This window comes from Momordica charantia, assembly GCF_013281855.1.
Source record: "Momordica charantia cultivar OHB3-1 chromosome 6 unlocalized genomic scaffold, Mcharantia_2.0 BLBB01000006.1, whole genome shotgun sequence".
Lineage (NCBI taxonomy): Eukaryota > Viridiplantae > Streptophyta > Magnoliopsida > Cucurbitales > Cucurbitaceae > Momordica > Momordica charantia.
Window position 1 is genome coordinate 14,706,332 of NW_028275164.1, and position 20,295 is coordinate 14,726,626.

The 20,295-nt window shown below is 37.7% G+C and overlaps 1 non-coding gene across 1 annotated transcript; it reads left to right on the forward strand.

The window, feature by feature from the left end:
- The first annotated feature begins 17,125 nt into the window (after nucleotides 1–17,125).
- LOC148210751 (small nucleolar RNA R71) lies at nucleotides 17,126–17,232 on the forward strand. Its single transcript, XR_015792049.1, has one exon. It is a non-coding gene; the product is annotated as a small nucleolar RNA R71 (small nucleolar RNA).
- Nucleotides 17,233–20,295: the final 3,063 nt, after the last annotated feature.

Below are 20,295 nucleotides of genomic sequence, written 5' to 3' on the forward strand. Positions count from 1 at the left end.
GATGTCTGAAGATCTCCGCATGAAGTAGATTTCACCAGAAAAATGAATAAAGGATGACTTCGATCCTAAAGCATACAATCTCTTAGCAAAAGTAGGCCATGAGTTAACAACTCACTCTGAATTCAACAGTTTGAGGATTTTCGATGACAAACGCAAACTTTCTGCAACACTGAAAAAGATTTTGAAAGAAGGTTATAATATACCTACATCAAAAGGCTAAAATTGGTTACAAACCATCAAAATTTCTGACTCAACGGAAAAGAAATATCGCAATAGTCAAAGAATTTTAGTCTTTAATAGCATTGAAGTTCTGGCTATCCATGCCTCAATGCACCAAAGGTTGAATACAAATCAACGAAAATGGAAAACCAACATCTAAGACAAACTCCTACATGACTTTCAGCTTTTCAAAGACTAAGTGTGTCAACATCAAAGGTGAAATATCAACCGTCAAGATTTGTTTTCGACTGCCTTAAAAAAAAGGTGATCAATGACAACTCTCCAAAAGAGAGTTATTCTAGTGTTTATTTGAGTGTTTTTATGCAAAGAATTGTCAAACTGTGTCGGTGTTAGCTCTTAAATAGCTTAAATAAGATTAGAAAATAGAATCCGAGCTAGAAGTTCCAAGTCTTGAATGCTTTGAGTAAACTATCATTTTATGAGTTAAAAACAATTAATAGAAACTCACTTAAACAATCCCACACCAACGTATTACACTCAAAAGAGAGAGAGAAAACAAATTCAAACGCATCTAATTATTTAATGGGGTGAGATACATCTCATTTAATTTTATTTACTCCATAAAAGTGGAATCAGACTGGAGAGAATGTACCACATTTTCTCGCTCTCTCTAAATAATTTAATTATTTTATTTTTAAAATATTAAATAAAATAAATATTTATATTTTACATAATCAAAATATTAGTGTCGCAACGTCATCGCGACGCGGAGCAAAAAATAATAATAATAATAAATAAAATAATTTTAATCTTATGAAACATTAAGACTTGAACTTGCGACATGAGTGTTAACACAAAAATATCACACCAATGTGCCACCACTCTAAGATATAAGCTATGCTCTTTTTTAAAATACATATATTGTATTTTTGAATTTTGTTTAAAAAAAAAGAAAAAAAAACTCTAAATGAAATCTTTTATTTAAAATAATTATTTAGTAAAAACAACGATAAAATAAAGCATTCAAAGACTCGAATTTGCGTCATATATGTCAATACCCTAGTGCATTGCCAATGTGACATTGCCTTAGGATACACGTTATACTCTTTTTTACAATACAAACCTTTGTATTTTTTAATTTTATTTAAAAAAGAAAAAAAAACTATAAACGAAAATTTAAATAAAAAAAAACTCTTTATTTTGTATTGGATTTAAAATTCGTATAAAATCGTTTTATACAAAATAATAATAATAATAATAAAAATAAATAATCTTATTTAAACAAACTTATTTAAGATATATTATTCAAAATTTTCAAATCTTAAATAATAAATCTTCCAAAAACAAACTTTACATACCTATGATTTTAGATTTATTAACTTTAAAACAAAACTTATTTAAAAAAAATCAATTTTCTTTTATTCAAAAATAGAGGGAGAAACCGATTTAAAATAATAATAATAATAAAAAAAAAGGCAATGCAAGACGAAATGGAAAGAGACAGAGAGGACGTGAATTGAGACTGCCATTAGACCATCATGGAGAATCTCTATTTCTGTGTTAAACGGGATGAAAACTCAATAATTCGTCCCACTATAAAACTTGTCTAATCTATTGCAAAATCAGGGATTTATGCTTCCCCCATCCCCCTTTATCATCCACTTGGGACAAGAGAAAAGAAAGGAAAAAAAAAAACTTTCATAGTTGACTGATGAAATCGAAGTAGGGTGGGATGATTGAACTTACCATGTATGAATTGGAATTTGAGGAGATTTCCACAATGAGAGTGAAGTAAAGTTAGATTTGACGCCTAGGCAAATTCTCGAAGTTGTGTGATGCGCAAGGAAATTTGAATTTTCAAAGCGAATTTCTATGAGATTTGTGCTGCCCCTACTCTCAAGTTGTGTTCTTTGTGTGTCAGGTCCCCCTCATGCATGCTCTCTGCTCCTGTTAAATACACAAAATTTAACGGTAATATGGAAAATTTAAACAAGATGAGGAGAAAATCAGGGAAAGGAAGCTACGTTGGTGGTTGGGTTTGACTAGGAAAAAAAAAGATTTTTTCATTTAAAAAAAATAAAATCTTTTAATAAAATCAAATTTTATTTAAACAAATCTAAACAAAATCAATTATTAATTTCTTATTTATAAAATCGAAATCTTTAAACAAATTTAATTTAAGGTAATTTAAACTTTATCTTAAAATTAATAATAAAGTTAACCTATAGTATTTAATAAAATAAAAATTAAATAATTAAAAATAAAACTAAAATGAAGCCGGACCAAATACGTTGTCTACAGCTTGCGCCCCTTTGTGTATCCTTGCAGAACTAAAAGGGTAGACAAAGGCAAAAAACAAAACATTTGGGAAGGCGAAAATTTTATTCAGCCAAGACAAGATAGAGATAGACCCAACTGGACACTAGGCGGGATCTCAACATGCAAAGGACCTGTACTTGACACAGGCTTCGACCTCGATCTTGGATCGGGTTCGATTTAACAGAATGATAAGTGCGATGGACCTGGCTTGACACAGGCTTCGAACTCAATCTTGGATCGGGTTTGATTTAACAAAATGATATGTGTGATGGACCTGGCTTGACACAGGCTTCGACCTCAATCTTGGATCGGGTTCGATTTAACAGAATGATAAGTGCGATGGACCTGGCTTGACATAGGCTTCAACCTCAATCTTGGATTGGGTTCGATTTAACAGAATGATAAGTGCGATGGACCTGGCTTGACACAGGCTTCGACCTCAATCTTGGATCGGGTTCGATTTAACCGAATGAGAAAACGCAACGAATCTGGCTTTAACAACAGGCTTCGACCTCGACTTGGATCGGGTTTGATTTAACCGAATGAGAAAATGCAACGGACCTGGCTTTAACAACCGGCTTCGACCTCGACTTGGATCGGGTTCGATTTAACCGGATGATAATGCAATGGACCTGGCTATAACACAGGCTTCGACCTCGACTTGGATCGGGTTCGATTTAACCGAAAGATATAATGTAACGGACCTGGCTTTAACAACAGGCTTCGACCTCGACTTGGATCGGGTTCGATTTAACCGAATGATAAAATGCGACGGACCTGACTTTAACGACAGGCTTCGACCTCGACTTGGATCGGGTTTGATTTAACCAAATGATAAAATGCGACAGACCTGACTTTAACGACAGGCTTCGACCTCAACTTGGATTGGGTTCGATTTAACCGAATGATAAAATGCAACGAACCTGGCTTTAACAACAGGCTTCGACCTCGACTTGGATCGGGTTCGATTTAACCGAATGATAATGCAATGGACCTGACTTTAACAACAGGCTTCGACCTCGACTTGGATCGGGTTCGATTTAACCGAAGATAAATGTTTGATCACAAAAATTACCAAGCTTACAAGCTCCGCTTGGACGAAATTATGACCTTGAGGATAAGCTGAATTTTTCTGAGCAGGATACTGGTAAGAGAAAATACTCCGATGCCAAGTTAGGAAGAATCCAAGTTGTATTAGAGAGAAAATACAGTGTTTGCGTACCTTTGATAGAGGCAAATGAATTCTATATATAGGCAGGGTCTCTGACAGGATTCCTGATAAGGCCTCAACGGCCATTTAAGGTAAGCTTGAATCACGACATGCTATCGTGGAGTTTGTTGGATTATGAGGCTAAGCGAGACAGATTTAGGTCAGTTCAAACAAAGAATGGGAACGAGACCAAAGGAAATCTTGGTCGGATCGGTCATAACGGCACCGACTCGAAAGATAGTCGAAATACCTAGGTGATAAAACTTGGCTTCACAAATTTAATGACACGTGTGAGGTAGAAAACTAGCTCCAACAGATTAAAATGAAATTTCTAAAAAAAAACTGCAATTATTTGATTTACTAGAGGTTTATTATCTAATTGCAGGACTTGGAATATCCTCCTAAAAGCTAAGTGCATGAGATATGCACTTTGACACATGACAATAAGACTAAAAAAAAAACCACGTGTTCATACTAATGGGAACTTCCAATGGTATCGTAGCGGGAGTCTGACATCCGAGCGAGAGGTTAGACCAATTCTATTTATCTTGGCAACCGACATTACACTGCGTAGGTACCTGTGCAGGTGAGACGTCGATCGGTCATTTAATTGCGTCGTCTTGTAAACGAAAGAGCTCCATGTTAGAAATAGTTAATGAAAATCGGGTACCTTGTTGCTGACAATTGAGTGTGGCCTATCAACTAGCTCTAACTCTAATGGCCGAGAAAAAGCTAAAGAGGTTTGTAGGAGGCTCTACGGGAAGCCGCTGCGCAACCTCTGACGCAACTATTTTATGATGGATTGGTGCATCTACAGATGTGTATTGCCCCAATTTCATGAATGACAAATGATGCTCCATTTATTACTTCCATTTATTTTTATCACTTAACAATGTGTGATAGTATATGATCTGTTTTTTATTCAGTTTAACCAATGAATTTGAGCCTCAATACATGATGCAATAATGTATATGCATTCTAAAAGCTAAATGGTTGGAACATGTATGCATGATGCTCATTTTATTTTTTCTCAAATAATAGAATGTGGCTATGAATGCACAATGCATCATATTTAAATTTTCACAATTTAACCATGATGTGAAAACAGTTTATTTTTTTGAAGAATATATATGCAAGTGATGTGAATGCATGATTTGTGAAAATATGGTTGAGAGAACAAGAAGTTTTTCCATATTTTGCAAATATATTACTTTTTTGTATACTCTCATCCTTCTTATTAGCAATGATTTAGCAAAGAATCAAATGAGAAAAGGTAATGTCAACATTGGAAGAAACACATCAACTGTTCTTTTTTTTTTTTTTAATGCCTTCACTCGATCAAAGTAATTTCTCAAACTATATCAGGCTTGGTGGGCTTCTTTTGTAGAGGTAACTCATGTGCCAGTTTAGAGTAATTCATAGCATTGTACATCTTGCTTGATTAAACTGCTTCATAACCTCGGCCTTGCAACTGACAAGAGTGTTGGATGGATTTGGCTTTATGAATAAACGAGGATGGAAACCATGATTTTCCATCAAGCTTAACGATGAGAGAAGTCAGCGAGCTTCCTTTTTAAAGAAAATGAAATAATGAGTTCAAAGATATTTTGTCAAATCTCTTGAACAATAAAAGATTGAATTTTTTTTTTGAAGCTTTTATAAGAGATTATGACCAAGTGAATAGAAGAGTCCAGTTCTTTGGATAAGTGACCTTGAGAATGGGTTGCGTAACTCCCCAAGAGTTCATCTCGTGTATCTTGCCACTCTTTGAGTTTAGCTCAAGATCTTTGATAAAAATATTTTTTCTCGCCTTTAGCTTCACTTTATGGTTATGTTGTGCAGTTGATGTAGTCCACTTTTGAATGCAAATGATCTCTTTTTTTCTCAAAGTGAAGAAGATTTTGTGCGAGGAGAAATGTAACAATATCAGTCTGAAGATGACCTTTGCCTCAAGCTTTGTATAATGTAGTTGCAAATTTGCCTCGACATAGCATTGCTCGACTTTGCCCCAGTCTGAAGATTTGCAAAGAAGATTGCTCCAATCATTGAACTAAAGCACTGTCACGACCTTAGACGAAGTTTTTTTTTTTTTTTTTTTTTTTTTTTTTTTTGGCCAGACACAACCCTTTTATAAAAAAAATGGTGCAATCACATGTAAAAAGTTGATCATGCATAGTCGCCTTTTGCAACTTTAATTGCTGTTCCAAATTATGTCTTTGCTACTGCTCCAGTAAAAATTGTTCTCAAACAAAACTTATCAAACGGAGATCTTGAGACTATTTGTCAGGTTGCTAACTTCCCAATTCTCAAAACTATTATCCTCAGTCTTGGAATCGCTTTTACTCAAAAGAAGATAAGAGACCAAGAATTGAGATAGGAGGACACGATGAAATATAAAGTGAAAGAAGGAAGTCTTAGTAGAGAAATTTTTGAGCAACTACAAGTACCAATTCATGAAGCAGTCAATCATAAAAGCTCAATGTTATTTTATTACTTTCAAAGTTCTTAGGGCAACACTAGGTGGATAATTTTGGACATTTGCCACGCAATTAGATGTGGCAGGCTTGGTAAAAGGCCTTTATGGTAAGTAGGCAAATATGGATATTCATCACAAAAATTGTATGTGACGGGCTGAGCAAAGGATTTTTGAAGTAAATGATCAAGTCTTAATGTTGACCATATTTACCATATATCAATAGGCTAGGCTCAAGGTAGATTAGGCTTAAAGCAGACTAGGCTCAAAGTTTTATAGAGAGTGAGTAATTTTGGATTCTCACCTGGAAAAGGTATCATTGCCCCAGTATGATGGTTTACTGGTTTGCACATGAGAAGAAATACGGAGGCTAACATAAAGCTACTTTGGGTTAAGATTTAGCCCGAGAAAAAAGCTTGGTAAAATGGTTGAGTTTTGAAAAAAAAATTATATCTTGTTGAAAACTTTGATTTTTCATTTTTTTATTTCCTTTTTTCACATTTTTTTTTTGTTTTGTTTCCTCCAAGTGACTTACTATGATTGATTTATGATTCTTTCTAAGGTCTCCACTAACAAGAATTATAAGAGTAGACCATATAAAAAATTATCATTGAAAATCTCAAATCATGTAATTTTTTATTGAGAGCATTTAAAAAAAAACTATTTTTTCCACCAATGATATGATATGAGTGATGCATGAGTGAATGTATGACTTTGATTTTTTTTTTTTAAGAAAAATAGCTCAATTTCCACATACTCACATTCTTTTTTACAAGTACTTAGCTAAATCATGGGTGACTAAAGCTTCATTGCCGTTTTAACACTAGCAAGCAATCTCAAAGATGACTTCAAAGAAGAAATAAACTTTATTAATAATGCAAAGCAATAGGTCAACATTAATTTTAATAATCTTGTACACCCATGATTCTAGTGCTTCATGTATTGACCATCTTCCTTTGAAAACTTTAGCCATCCTGCCCTCATTAGCACTTGCACTTTATGCTTCAGTGAGGTACAATTCTCAGTTGAATGACCTACAGCTCCTGCATGATAATCACAACCAACATGCGGGTCGTACCACTTTGGATAAGGTGGTTATAATGGCTCTACGGGTATGGGAGCTAATAGATTACCTTGAAATAATTGGGATAACAACTCGGTATAGGATATTGGGATCGAATGAAAGCTCTCTCGCTTTAGTTGTCTCCGACTACTATGATTGTCAGGTAATGTTTGTGGATCATCCTGCAGAGTCAATGAGTTTATGGGTACCGTAGAAGGACTGTATGCCACGAATCCTTGTTGGTACTTCCCCTTGCGCTTCGAAACTACTGCCTGAACTTTATTTTTCCTTTTAAAAGAGCTTCTATTCGTTTCAAGGTGCGGCTCTTTATTAATTAAAGGTACTGGCAGTTGTTCTGTTGTGTTTCCCCATCGAACATATTCTTTCCCTGTAGTTTCTTCAGCATTTCTATTGGTAGCATTTTCTTTTTCTTTACCTTTTAAATTAGCCTTTGATGTTTGACCATCTTGGAATGCAAACTCAACCTGACAGATTGTAGGAGCTTGTTGGCCTTTCTTGGAAAGCTGAGTGTCATGTGACGAACTGTTTTGGGGGAATCCATCTGTTGATTGACAAAGAGGTGGGTCGACCCTAGGTGATGAATTATTACGAGGTTCGACTAAATTGTTAGAAGTATCCCCAACTGTAACAATATTCTTTAAGACATTTAAAATTTCCATGACTTGCTCTTGAATATTATCGATGTCTTGTCTCATCTTCTTTAGCTCTACATTCTGCACCTCCATGACTTGTTCTTGAATCTCGTCTCTTATTTTCTTTAGTTCAATATTCAATTCTTCCATGACCCGGTCGTGGATTTCGTCTCTAATTTTCTTTAGCTCAGCATTAAGTTCTTCCATGTTATGTTGCTTTATGTACCTTGTATATAAAGAATAGTAAATATGTGGTTCTTGAGCTATTTTTCTAAGAGTTCGTGTTAATTATGATGTAATGGAGAATGCACAGATTTTGATTTTTTAAGATAGAAATTGATATGCATGAGACGATGAGATGCAAATGTTGGATCACCAATTAGGGGAATTATGCGAAACAATGCCTGCGAAAATACTGCTTCCTTTTTTTTTAATATATATATTTAGACATATGAATTATGCATTAGAACGATAAATTTTAATTTATGATATAGACATGTAAAATGATGCATACAAAAGATAGATATTTTTTTTTTAATTTATGATATGGACATGCAGAATGATGCAGAATGATGCATGAGCAGGATAAGTTTTTTTTTATTTTATTTTCTTTGGAGGAGAAAAAAAAATTATCCAGATATGCTACAAAGTGCCCCAAGAATATGATAAATACTTCATGCAATCATTAATACATTCCAAATGCATGCAAATGTAATTGTAACGCCCCAGAACTTCCCACACACTTCTAGGTCACGTTAACTACCCACCTGTCTAAACTTAACACCAAACACGAGATGGCAACTCCCTGTGAAATAATTATATAACATAAAGCTTCAACTCTCATCAATTTACCAATGAATCAACTCTATAGAATATCAATCAAACATCATCCGTGGACAACCTCATGAGGCAACTTTATTATTCCAACTAGGCAAACTCAATGAATGGTATAAAACTAAAATAAACACTTGTTCCGAAATAAAGTAGACAACGAGTGGGAACCTCCCAATTATTCAAATAAGAACAAATAGTTTAATGACCAAACCATAAGGTCTTAACCATCTAAACCTAAGCTAAGCAAAAGTAACTACGCAGCCTATGGTCCTTGCTCGTTATGTCTCCTCCACTTCATCACCATGGTCGCCAACGAATCCTCCGCCTGAAACAACAATTGTAGAGGGGGGTGAGTATATAAAATATACTCCGTAAGTAGCCCTCACCAACAACATACAAACATCATGCTCAACAAACAATCATGAAACATTCATAGTCATGCTCTTCATCACATTATGCAATCAAACATAGACACTCTATAAGATTCAGCGACAACCACGGCCATAAACAAATTAATTACCAACCTCGAGTCTCCCTAACATCTCAAACACCTCTACTCTTATCACAGCCATCCTAGCCTTCCACAGCTAACTCTTTCGAGTAGAGTCGGCCCCTAACCATTTTTACCCAGAGCCCCGACACTACTGCATCGGCCCTCGACCATTTTTACCCAAGGCCCCGATGACTTCACCATCTATCGACCCTTGACCATTTTTACCCAAGGCCCCAATAGTTCTCCTTCCAAAAGACTCCTCGCATCGACCCTCGACCATTTTTACCCGAGGCCTTGACACTCAATTAGTGACGTATCAGCCCCCGACCATTTATACCCGAGGCCCTGAGAGTCACCCATTCATTTTCCCCAAGAATCCAACGTTCCTCATCATAACCAACTCCACATCAACCCCTAGCCTGCGGGCCGGGTCCAAAAATATGCTTCTATTACACCCACATCTCATAAGAAAATAGTATGACTCAGACCAGCACGCTCACAACATTAAGAAACATTTATATAAACCACACAAGCACGCCCACATCATAAGAAAGCATAATCACAATAATTCTATTTTAACGTGCATCCTTTGTAAATATACATCATCTCACAACAATTCGTAGCAGTTTAGCAAGGCAAAATTCCACCATTATCACCGACGAATATCCAACACTACACCAAGTATACAGATTAACACAAGCGTATCAAAATCAATATTAAACATCACAAAACAGCACATTAGAGACCAACTAGCACACATTAACGCACGCACACGCCCCTTGTCTACTTACACACAACCGCGCCCCTAAATTTTGCGTCGATCTCACACCTAGGCACTAAAACAGAAAAAAAACAGCAAGTTACATATACTATTCAGCCTTCGAAATCAATTCTAAGAGGGTTCAAATGACTCATTACCACAAAATCGACTTCGTATAGGTGTGGGTAACCTAGATCTAGATCGCCAAGGTGTGGGTAGCCTAAATCGGGCTTCGAACGGATGTGGGTTGACTGGTGGTTTATGCTGAACGCACTCACTAAGCGTGGTAACAATTATATAGATGCAAGCGCACACCTGTCAGAGTAATATAAAATGGATGGAGTATCCAAGTATCGATCCTCAAGGACTTCTAAATAATTTCCAAACTCTAAAGTTTTAAAGAATAGTGAATGTTGAAATGAGTGATTCTTGTAAAATGGGAAGTGGTCACAAATAATGGTTTTGGATTTGCGATTTGGACTTATAATGGTAAAACCTAGCCCGAATTACTTCAAGTTAGCCAACAAAGAATCAAGGACATGCTTAGGACAATATGCATTTTACTTAAGAAACCAACGACTACGCTTCTCACTTGACTTATGTCTAAGCAAGTTCAAAGTCCTAAGACATTCCCTAATATGTCTATTATGAGAGATATCTTAGTTTTAGGATGGAAATAGTCACAACCTCGGGTTCAGGTCTTATGTCTAGGCTACTTAAGCGGAACCCTTATGTCTAAGGCGCTCCTCTCCTCGGTTTAACCACTCAACAATGCAAATAAGCAACCTTTTCAGTATTGACTTGTTAAGACTTACAGTGGCCTTCTCTAAATCCTAACTTTTGGGAAAACATGTTGAGCAATGAATGGAAAGCAAAAACACTACTTCTTAGCAACTCTTTTTAGAAATAAAAGGCTAACTATTGATAACCGGGCTAGAGACGGGAATTTAGAAAGACATATTGAAGAAAATACATCAAGTAGAGTGGTTGAAATTGAAATGCATGTGTGAAAAACAAAAGTTAACTAACGGAGAGTTTCGCTCGGGATTAAGAGCTTCGCCATTCTCTTTCAAGCAAGGGGGAGTGTCACGTGCTCTTTCCTCCAAAAACACAACTCTCTTAACTAAAAATAAAGTAAAGGCAAAGGGAAGATAAGCAAAGTGCTGGATTTTTATAAATTTGGATAAGTAGAAAATAACTAAGTACAAATGGAAACAAAACAAAGCTCAATAAAGGAATGTAAAGTGCTCGGGATTTAAAAACCAAAAACAACTAATGAAAGCAACTCAAAAGTACTTAGAAAGCAATAAAGAAACACTAAAAATGATCAAGAGAAGGAAGCAAGGCTTGATGAATTTGGTGGAGAAGCTGCTGGAATTTATAGCTGTGCAGAATTGGTTAGGTAGGTCCTAAAACGATGGTGAATCACCCATTTCCAACTCTTTTGACTGACCAAATCGTGCTCAAACTGATAGTGGAACACTTCTTCTACACGTATGCATCGGTTGGAACCACCAAAACGCATGGGAAGACGCGTTTCATGAAGGGCAAAGTTGGAAGAAAACCAGTTTTCTGCAGCCTTCCCAGGCGCCTGGCGCCTCCCATGATGTTTTTTCGTCTTTTTGCTTCTTTTGATTAATTTCCACTCCCAAATGGTCCTAAAATGTCATAAATATAATATAAGCCAACCACAAACCATCATATATGAATTTTGCATGAATTGGAACTCAAACGACCGAGAAAAAGTCCGAAACAAAGTTAAAACATAGTAAAAACAGCATCTAAAACCTTCTTTTTACGCATGTAAACAAGCGTAATCACACCCCCAAACTTAACTTTTTGCTTGTCCTCAAGCAAAACTTAGCAACTTTAATCAGCTTTCTAACACATGGACAAGGTAGAGTAAAAGCAACCGAGATGTTCAATCATAAATTGTCTCAGGGAAAAGATGTCAAAGCCTACCATTCTATTGCCTTTGTAAGCTTAGTCACTATAAACCAAGTTTGAAATGATAAAAACTTTCTCTTTCAAAATCATTTTTCCTTTCAAAAACAGAAAACGTTTTCAAATACCCCTAAGGAATCTGCACACTCCCTTCTTACATTAAGACTTTTACATCTGAAAGACCGGCTACTAGCCCCTGAGGTTTCCACACACAAACATCGGTTTCAACCACAGCTACTCGTAGAAAGACTTTGAAACTAACAGCTAGGTCACAAGACGACGACAATGAGAAACACGAAGTCACTTATCACCATCCTTACTGCTATTTTCAAAGTCAACACCCAACCTAAAACTAAATGGGTGTCTACAGTAGGACTCGGAAATCATAAATACATTTTCTTTAACTCTCATTGTTTTTACCACTCTTTTCTTTCTAACACAAGTCTTTTCCCCACTCTTATTTTCTCTCAACAAGACTCTTTTTACTCTTTTGCAAATTTTTGTTTTGTTTTGTTTTGTGTTTTTTTTTTCTTTTTCTTTTCAACACTTTCTTTTTGTAATAGCATTTGTTTTTCCAACTAACTCTTTTTCAAAAGAAAATAGCATGAGTTTTCAAATATAAATAACACTTTATCTTTTTGAAACAACGACTGACACAACGACTGTCCCCCCCAAACTTAAGAGAGACAGTGTCCTCACTGGGAAAAGACTTTTGCATCGGATGAAAAATGCTTAATAGTAAAAAGGACAAGGACTTCCTATATAGGGGTAAAGAAAAAGTTTAAAGTTTGTAAAGATCAAAAAGACATAAAAGAAAATGGGTTTATCACATAAACAAAGGAAATAGCTCAAAGCTTAGTCAGGCATAGAACAGAAAACTCAGCAATCTCTTAGAATCATCATCGACATGAAATCACATGCACATCACAGATGCTTCAAAGTAGGCATGTGAAAAGCTAAACTAAGGCTAAGTGAAGGCATACTTTAAGTGATAAGAAGATAAACGATACTATTTTATTCATGCTTCAGCTGAGCTCGAAACATAATCAATACAAAAAAAAACATGCGTAGTAATAAGAATAGGCAAACTACGTCATTAACCAAAAGAGTAATACAAAAAAAAATAGCAAAGAAAGAACCTCCCCTTCATGAAGTCGGAGGTTGTGGACTAGGATCAGTGTCGGTACTGGAAGATGGATGACCAAGGATAGCAGCTAGCGCTGGAGGCCATGAAGGTAAAACCGCAAAATCCAATGAAGCCCTCATGTTGTAGATATGTTGCACGACTTCTCGAACCTGAGAGTTTTCGAAATGCTGGAAAAACAGGGCAGGCGCCAGGCGCCCGCGTGATTTTTATTTTTCGCAAAGGGCAGGCGCCAAGCGCCTGCGTAATTCTTTTTTTTTTCTCAACGTTTTTTTTTCTTTCTTTTTTTTTGTTTTTTTTAACGTTTTCAAAAACATTCTCTTAATAAGAAAAACTTTTTATAATTAAACAAAAATAATATACAAGATACAAAGACTTCCTTCCTTTACTTTTGTTCTTTAAAAAACGGATAAGAAGGAAAAACATTTTTCGCAAACATTTATTGACCTGAAAGTTGAATAGAGGTTTTTCCTCTATCCACTGGTTCTCCAAAATACGGCTTAAGTCTCTGCCCATTTACTTTAAAAATACTTCCCTTAGAGTCAACTAGATCCACTGCCCCATATGGGTAGACTTTAAAAACTTTAAAGGGACCAAACCATCTAGACTTAAGTTTCCCAGGAAAAAGTTTCAACCTAGAATTGAATAACAGAACCAGATCACCTTCTTGAAGATTGTTCGGCCGAAGACGCCTATCATGCCACTGTTTAGTTTTTTCCTTAAACAACTTAGCATTCTCATAAGAAAAGTGCCTGTGTTCTTCTAATTCCAACAATTGTAACTTCCTCGCTTCACCTGCAGCCGACAAATCAAAATTTAATTTCTTAGTAGCCCAAAATGCTTTATATTCTAGCTCAAGAGGTAAATGCATGCTTTTCCAAAAACTAGCCTATAGGGGGACATGCCGAGGGGAGTCTTAAATGCTGTCCTATATGCCCAAAGTGAATCATCAAGCTTCAAAGACCAATCCCTACGGTTAAGATTTACAGTTTTTTCTAAAATGTTTTTTATCTCCCTATTAGATATTTCGGCTAACTCATTCGACTGAGGATGATATGCTGTTGCAACCCTATGACGCACATTGTATTTAGCCAGCAACTTTTGCATAGACCTATTCACAAAATGAGCCCCCCCATCGCTTATCAGACAACGCGGGGTTCCATAACGCGTAAAAATGTGCTTTTGCAGAAAACGAATGACAACTTTAGAATCATTGGTAGCAGTTGCAATGGCTTCTATCCATTTCGAAACATAATCTACTGCTAACAATATATAAAGCTTACCATTAGAAGATGGAAATGGACCCATAAAATCTATACCCCACACATCAAATATTTCAATCTCCAGGATCGGGGTTTGAGGCATTTCGTGGCGTTTAGATATACTACCTGTCCGTTGGCATTTGTCACAAACCTGGGCAAACTTATGTGCATCTTTGAACAGAGTGGGCCAAAAGAACCCACTTTGCAAAACTTTGGCTGCGGTTTTGTGTCCTGCAAAATGTCCTCCATATGGAGACATATGACAAGCGTCTAATATCGCCTCGTGCTCTTCTTCTGCGACACACCTGCGTAAGATATTGTCAGGTCCTAGCTTATATAAAAAAGGCTCATCCCAATGATAAAATCGAATTTCATTTAGAAATTTCTTTACCTGTTGCTTGTTGAACTCATAAGGAACTATTCGACATACCAAATAATTTGCTATATCGGCATACCACGGAACTGAATCAACTCGCAAGAGTTGCTCGTCAATAAACTGTTCACGTATAACAGTTCCATCATCACAGAGCGGGGATTCCAATCTAGACAGGTGATCAGCAACTTGGTTTTCAGTACCCTTCCTGTCCCTAACTTCAATATCAAACTCTTGAAGTAACAAAATCCACCGTATCAAACGTGGCTTCGCATCTTTTTTAGCAAATAAATATTTTAAAGCAGAATGGTCAGTAAAAACAATGACTTTTATGCCTATTAAGTAAGACCTAAACTTATCAAAGGCGAACACAACTGCTAACAGTTCCTTTTCAGTAGTAGTGTAATTGAGTTGTGCACCGGTCAGAGTCTTACTAGCATAATACACAGGATGCAAGATCTTGTTTTTACGTTGTCCTAACATAGCTCCTATTGCATAATCACTAGCATCACACATGAGCTCGAAAGGTAAATCCCAATTAGGTTCAATAATTATAGGGGCTGAACTTAGAGCAACTTTCAACATTTCAAATGATTTTAAACAGTCATCATAAAAAACAAATAGTCTATCATGTTCTAACATTTGACACAAAGGTTTAGAAATTTTAGCAAAGTCTTTTATAAAGCGGCGGTAAAATCCCCCATGCCCTAAAAAACTTCTAATCCCTTTGACATTTGTAGGAGGAGGTAGCTTTGAAATGATGTCTATCTTAGCGTGGTCTACCTCTATTCCTTGCTTGGAAATTTTGTGACCCAAAACAATACCCTCTTGTACAATGAAATGACACTTCTCCCAATTTAGGACTAGGTTTGTTTGTTCACATCTTTCCAAGACTCTCTCCAAATTAACTAAACATGCGTCAAAAGAATTTCCAAAAACAGAAAAGTCATCCATAAAAACTCCTAGGATATTTTTTACCATGTCAGAGAAGATGGCCATCATACACCTCTGAAAAGTCGCGGGTGCATTGCATAGTCCAAAGGGCATTCGCTTGAAAGCGAACGTACCATACGGACACGTAAATGTTTTCTTCTCCTGGTCTTCTGGAGCAATAGTAATTTGATTATAACCCGAATATCCATCTAAGAAACAATAGAAATCCTTACCTGCCAGACGATCGAGCATCTGGTCAATAAACGGTAGAGGAAAATGGTCTTTCTTCGTTACCTTGTTGAGTTTGCGATAGTCAATGCAAACTCTCCACCCACTCACAGTTCGGGTTGAGATGAGCTCATTCTCCTCGTTGGCCACCACGGTTATACCCCCTTTCTTTGGTACACACTGTACTGGGCTTACTCAGCTGCTGTCGGAGTAGGGGTAAAAGAAAGTTGTACCTGTGGAGGAACACTCGGGGTGTCCTCATTACCTTTTCTAGTATTTTCTTTTTCTGGTGTTGTTGGATTTTCTGGTATCTTTACAATTGGTTCAGTGGACGGAATTTGTACATCTGTTGTTGGCATTGTTGGTCCATCATATGCCAGTCCACTCCTAAGGGTGATAGCTTTGCACTGTTCTTTCCCTTCTCGTTTTGGTAATTCAGTATGGCCTGGAAAAGAACCTTGTGGTCTATTCTTCAATTCATTGGCGAGCTGTCCCAATTGCGTCTCGAAATTCCTCATTAAGCCGCTTGGGATTGTATCACTGCGTCGGTTCGGGCCATGTACTCCTTCATCATATTCTCAAGATTTGAGTTGCTATTTTGAACTGGTGGAGTCTGTGTTCTCTGATTGTACTGCTATTGCGGCGGCGGGATGTATTGCTGTGTAGGTGGAACATAGGGCTGCTTGTTCTGCTGGCTTTGCCCTTGATTAAAACCGCTCGAACTTCCTTGACCTCCCCATGAGAAATTAGGGTGGTGCCTCCAACCTGGGTTGTAGGTGTTCGAATATGGGTTAAAGTTCCTATTGTTCCCATGTCCTACATAAAAAACGGAAGCAGGGTTATGTGGACAATTATCATAAATATGGTTTTCACTGCAAAATGAAGAAATGAGATCGTTGACTTGGCAAACAGGGGCAGGAGTGCAATAATCCGACTGCACAGGTTGTATCGGTGTGGCTAATGGATTTTTTATTCCCAACGCCATCTCTTTCAGCCTCTGGTTCATTGTAACCATCTCTTTTTGCATCGAGGTCGCAATGTTCAGAGCCAAAACTCCAGCTGGATCTTGCTTCTTTGGTGTTGCCCTAGATCTTTGCGAACACCATAGTTCGTTGTGTGAAGCTAAGTCATTTAGGATGTCAACTATCTCGTTGAATGTCTTCTTTGTAAAGGCTCCGTTGGCAGCATTGTTTAGCATCATCTTAGTAGGATGATCTAAACCTCTAAAGAAATGTTCTATCTGGATGCATGCCGGCAAGCCATGGTTCGGACATTTCCTGATTAGTTCTTTAAATCTTTCCCACGCCTCGTGAACAGGTTCACGATCATACTGTCTAAAAGAGATGATCTCCTCTCTAATATCAGCGTGGCGAGTAGGTGGGAAGAATTTTGTTAAGAACTTCTCCACTAACGACCTCCATGTGGTGATGGATCCCGGTGGAAATGCATTGACCCATGCTCTAGCTTGGTCCTTCAAAGAAAATGGAAAAAGTGTTAGTCTAAGAGCATCGTCTGTTATACCAAGTAATCGAAATGCATTTGCAATTTGAATGAATGATTTCAGATGATCATGTGGATCCTCATGTTCCTGCCCTCCAAAATGTCCAATTGTCTGCAACATTTGGAACATCATTGGTTTAAGCTCAAAGTTTGCGTGGGCTGGAATAGGGTTGACTATCCCTGAATCAAAGTTCTGAAAAGCCGTGGCGGCATATTCTCGCATTGGCACGTCTCTGTTGTCTGCCATCTGGATATGGTTGAATTCATCATTTCTTGCATGATCCCTCATATTACCGTTAACAGCAGGTGGATCAACCGGATCACGAGGTGGAATATCTGCCATTGATGTGCTCGTAATCTCTACCTCACTTTCAGGACTGATTTCACCTTCTCTCTCTTTTTGCTTTTCTAGTTGTTTTCGAAGTCTTTGCTCCTTTCGAGTTTTTCGAAGGGTCCGCTCAATCTCAGGGTCAAGGGGTAGAAGAAAAGATCTTGTGCTCATGCACTTTAACTTACCCTTGTGAGATAAACGACCAAAAATATAGAACAAAAACGGTGGATGGAAATTACACCCAACAACAATTCACAAAAATAAAAACTAAAAGAATTTTAAAATAATTTTAAAACTAAAGTCCCCGGCAACGGCGCCAAAAACTTGACTCGTGGTTTATGCTGAACGCACGCACTAAGCGTGGTAACAATTATATAGATGCAAGCGCACACCTGTCAGAGTAATATAAAATGGATGGAGTATCCAAGTATCGATCCTCAAGGACTTCTAAATAATTTCCAAACTCTAAAGTTTTAAAGAATAGTGAATGTTGAAATGAGTGATTCTTATAAAATGGGAAGTGGTCACAAATAATGGTTTTGGATTTGGGATTTGGACTTATAATGGTAAAACCTAGCCCGAATTACTTCAAGTTAGCCAACAAAGAATCAAGGACATGCTAAGGACAATATGCATTTTACTTTAGAAACCAACGACTACGCTTCTCACTTGACTTATGTCTAAGCAAGTTCAAAGTCCTAAGACATTCCCTAATATGTCTATTATGAGAGATATCTTAGTTTTAGGATGGAAATAGTCGCAACCTCGGGTTGAGGTCCTATGTCTAGGCTACTTAAGCGGAACCCTTATGTCTAAGGCGCTCCTCTCCTCGGTTTAACCACTCAACAATGCAAATAAGCAACCTTTTCAGTATTGACTTGTTAAGACTTACAGTGGCCTTCTCTAAATCCTAACTTTTGGGAAAACATGTTGAGCAATGAATGGAAAGCAAAAGCACTACTTCTTAGCAACCCTTTTTAGAAATAAAAGGCTAACTATTGATAACCGGGCTAGAGGCGGGAATTTAGAAAGACATATTGAAGAAAATACAGCAAGTAGAGTGGTTGAAATTGAAATGCATGTGTGAAAAACAAAAGTTAACTAACGGAGAGTTTCGCTCGGGATTTAGAGCTTCGCCATTCTCTTTCAAGCAAGGGGGAGTGTCACGTGCTCTTTCCTCCAAAAACACAACTCTCTTAACTAAAAATAAAGTAAAGGCAAAGGGAAGATAAGCAAAGTGCTGGATTTTTATAAATTTGAATAAGTAGAAAATAACTAAGTACAAATGGAAACAAAACAAAGCGAAATAAAGGAATGTAAAGTGCTCGGTATTTAAAAACCAAAAGCAACTAATGAAAGCAACTCAAAAGTACTTAGAAAGCAATAAAGAAACACTAAAAATGATCAAGAGAAGGAAGCAAGGCTTGATGCATTTGGTGGAGAAGCTGCTGGAATTTATAGTTGTGCAGAATTGGTTAGGTAGGTCCTAAAACGATGGTGAATCACCCATTTCCAACTCTTTTGACTGACCAAATCGTGCTCAAACTGATAGTGGAACACTTCTTCTACACGTATGCATCGGTTGGAACCACCAAAACGCATGGGGAAGACGCGTTTCATTAAGGGCAAAGTTGGAAGAAAACCAGTTTTCTGCAGCCTTCCCAGGCGCCTGGCGCCTCCCATGATGTTTTTTCGTCTTTTTGCTTCTTTTGATTAATTTCCACTCCCAAATGGTTTTAAAATGTCATAAATATAATATAAGCCAACCACAAACCATGATAGATGAATTTTGCATGAATTGGAACTCAAACGACCGAGAAAAAGTCCGAAACAAAGTTAAAACATAGTAAAAACAGCATCTAAAACCTTCTTTTTATGCATGTAAACAAGCCTAATCATGGGTCAACACCGAAAGTCACCGGGAGGAAGAAAACGCCGCAAATCTGGGCCAAACACGAGCTGGTCGCTTCTGTCCGAGTCGAGGAGAGGTGCTGCAGGTACAGGGCGCCGAAGAACGCAACGACGAGGGGAAAACTGTCGTCGAGACAGCCGGATCTGGCGAGAACCAATGTTGTTCGGAGCAGTCACGCGTTGCCGCTAGGATTTCGCCGGACTTACTCGTGGTCTGCTCGAAGGTGTCGGATCTGGGCAACAATGGAGTCGTCGGGCCCTGGGTTCGTGGAAGAGCCTCGGATCTGGTCGGTAGGAGGTAGGCAGCCGTCGGATCGTGATGGAACCTACCGAAGTTGTCGCGGAGGAACACCAAAATGGCCGCTGCGGGTCTTGTTGCAGAGCCACTAGAGAGGGATGCGTGTGGGTCACCGACCGTTGGGTCCGAAGAATCACCGCCACTGCTCCGCTGCGTACAGGGTTGTTGGCCGCCGTTCGTGGCCACTGCTTGCCGAAGAAGAAGGTTGAGCGGGGGGGGGGGGTGGGCGGCTAGGGCAAGGGGAGGAAGAAGGAGATGAAATCCTAATGTGTTTTTTTTTCTTTCTTATTAATTTCCTTTTCCTTTGTTTTAAAACCAAACCAACCCGATAAAAGCCCACATGACCAAGCCCAAGAGAAAAAGAAACCCATCCCAACTTAAGATAA